The sequence below is a fragment of the Siphateles boraxobius genome, unplaced genomic scaffold (genome assembly GCF_051911475.1).
Source record: "Siphateles boraxobius isolate OS27281-9 unplaced genomic scaffold, OSU_SipBor_1 19, whole genome shotgun sequence".
Taxonomy (NCBI): domain Eukaryota; kingdom Metazoa; phylum Chordata; class Actinopteri; order Cypriniformes; family Leuciscidae; genus Siphateles; species Siphateles boraxobius.
Window position 1 is genome coordinate 10230106 of NW_027508799.1, and position 2670 is coordinate 10232775.

Here is a 2670-nt window from a genome sequence, read left to right on the forward strand (position 1 = left end):
GAAGTCAGCATATGTCACTCCTTTATTAAAGGGTGGTGGTTATCAAGGGTGGTTAAGGGTTATCAAACCCACATAATAATAGGACAATATCTAAGCTATCTGCTTTAGCCAAGGTTTTAGAAGAACTTATAAGTGACCAGTTAAAAGACTATTTACTAACAAAAAATATTTTAAATGATTCACAGTCGGGTTTTCGTAAAAAACATAGCACTGTCACTGCCACTATGAATGTGTTAAATGATTTTATAAGTGCTATTGATTCTAAAGACTATTGTGCTGCACTGTTTTTGGATCTTTCAAAGGCATTTGACACAGTTGACCACTATGTCCTGTCTCAGAGATTGGTGGATATTGGAATGCCTCCAAAAGCAGTCAAATGGTTTGATAATTATTTGAGTGGCAGAACACAAAGTGTTCGTGTTGATGGTGTGTCCTCAAACTCATTACTTATACAAAATGGTATCCCACAGGGGTCCATTTTGGGTCCCATTTTATTTACTATTTATATAAATGACTTGTGTCAAAATGTAACAAATGCAAAGTGTCATTTTTATGCGGATTATACTGTTTTGTATGGTTCTGCTCCAGCCTTGACAAGTGCTATTGAGGACCTGCAAACTGCTTTTAAAATTATTCAGAAGAATCCGCAGAAATTGAGACTTATATTAAACTCAGATAAAACTAAAATGATGTGCTTTTCTAAATCAAGGAAAACAGAAGATGCCTGTCCAATTGCTACACTAGATGAGAAAGTAATTGAACGAGTATCAGTCTATAAATATCTTGGTTTCCTTTTAGAAGAAAATTTGTCCTTCAAACAGTATATAGAGGGTCTAACAAAAAAAACTAAGAGTAAAGTTGGGATTCTATTATAGAAACAAAGGCTGTTTCTCTTTTAGTACGAGAAAAACACGTATACAAACAACATTTATGTCAATGCTGGATTATGGTGATATTTTATACATGCATGCAAATAAATCTTTGAAAATGCTGGATTCAGTATATCACGCAGCACTAAGATTTTTAACTAATTCCAGTTTCCGTACTCATCATTGTAGCTTGTATGAGAGTGTTGGTTGGCCATCTCTGCACAATCGCAGGCTGGAGCACTGGTATATTTTTCTTTAAGGCCATACTTTGTAAACTGCCTTCTTACTTATGCTCTCTTTTGTCTATTAAAGTCACTACCAGGAAATGTAATCTTAGATCATATGGGCAAACTATGTATGAAATCCCACGAACACGAACTGTCTTCGGTGAAAGTGCCTTTAAAGTTTTCGCACCGTTTTCCTGGTATAAATTGCAAAATCAGCTAAAATTTGTCTGTTTACCGACAATGACACAATTTAAAATGAGGATAAAGGACTATTTTAGTACTAGTTGCAAATGTGCTGTTACTGAGAGCGGCTGGCAGGGGCGTCGCTAGGCCCTTTTTAGGCCCCCCTAAAAATTTGTGATTAATGTAGGTTACACAAATTCGTGTTTGGTTCAGTCTTGTTATAATCAGATTTAGCGCGCTCTTCATCTTCAATCCGCAGCGGCGCCGAGCAGAGAGCACGTCAGAAACAGAGGACAGGGTGTGTGTGTGTGTGTGTGTGTGTGTTCATCTGAGCCTCATTGGTCTGTCACTGCTCGTCAATGTCAGAATATTTGAGATGACCAATCAAATCAAAGTAGGAGGGCTTTATGTTCACAGACGCTGCTGAGCGCGAATTTTAACAGTGCGACTCGACGTATACGGTCAAGTGCGAGATAAGATGTAAGTAGCTAAACTTAACATTTCATATTTATTTTTTTAGGTCATAAATGTTAAACGAATGACAAAAAATAATCAGGCAAACTAATATAGTTTTGTCTAATTTCGTCATTTTGAGCGGAAAATATGCCCATGCAACGTTACCTATTTTCAGTTCAAGAAGTATGTGACTTATGTAATGTAATAATTAGTTTACTGTCATTGTGAGGGGACAAGAAACATTAACAAAGCCATTTTCATCATGTTAGGCACAAGATTAATAATGAATGTGTACATATTGAGAATATAATACAAATTGTAGCCTTTAGTAAATTAAAAAAGCTCAGCTTTAGGAGGGGGAGAGAAAGGGATGAAGAGACTGAAAAAAAAAGAAAGAGTGATGGAGATGAGGAGAGAGCAGGTATTGACAAATAATATACTGCCCACTAACATGGTTTTAAAGCTATTTCTTATCCTTTTTTTATCTTAAAAACGTCTTGAAATGCACATATCAGAGAAATAAAAAATTTGAACCCCATACCAACCTCAAATTTAGGAACTCTTTGATTATAAAGCTCTGTCTACGGCCCTGTATTAGGCATAAGATCAATAATGAATGTGTAGCCTACATATTGTGAATGCATTTAATACCTAGCTTTAGTATCTTTCAGTAAATAAACGTGTCTGAGAAAATGATTCATAGGCAAAATCAACCTATCAGTTCACCCTATGTTTACTTTCTTCACTGACAGACAAAAATGAAAAGCCTATATCAGTCAAAGCTCAGCTTCAGGAGGGGAAGAGACAGGGCAAGATAAAAATAAAGAGAAAAAGGGTGTGATGCTGATGAGGAGAGAAAAATTAATCAACTGCCCACTGACATGGTTTTAAAGCTGTTATCCAATTTTTTTGGCCTTCAAAACATCTTAAAATAT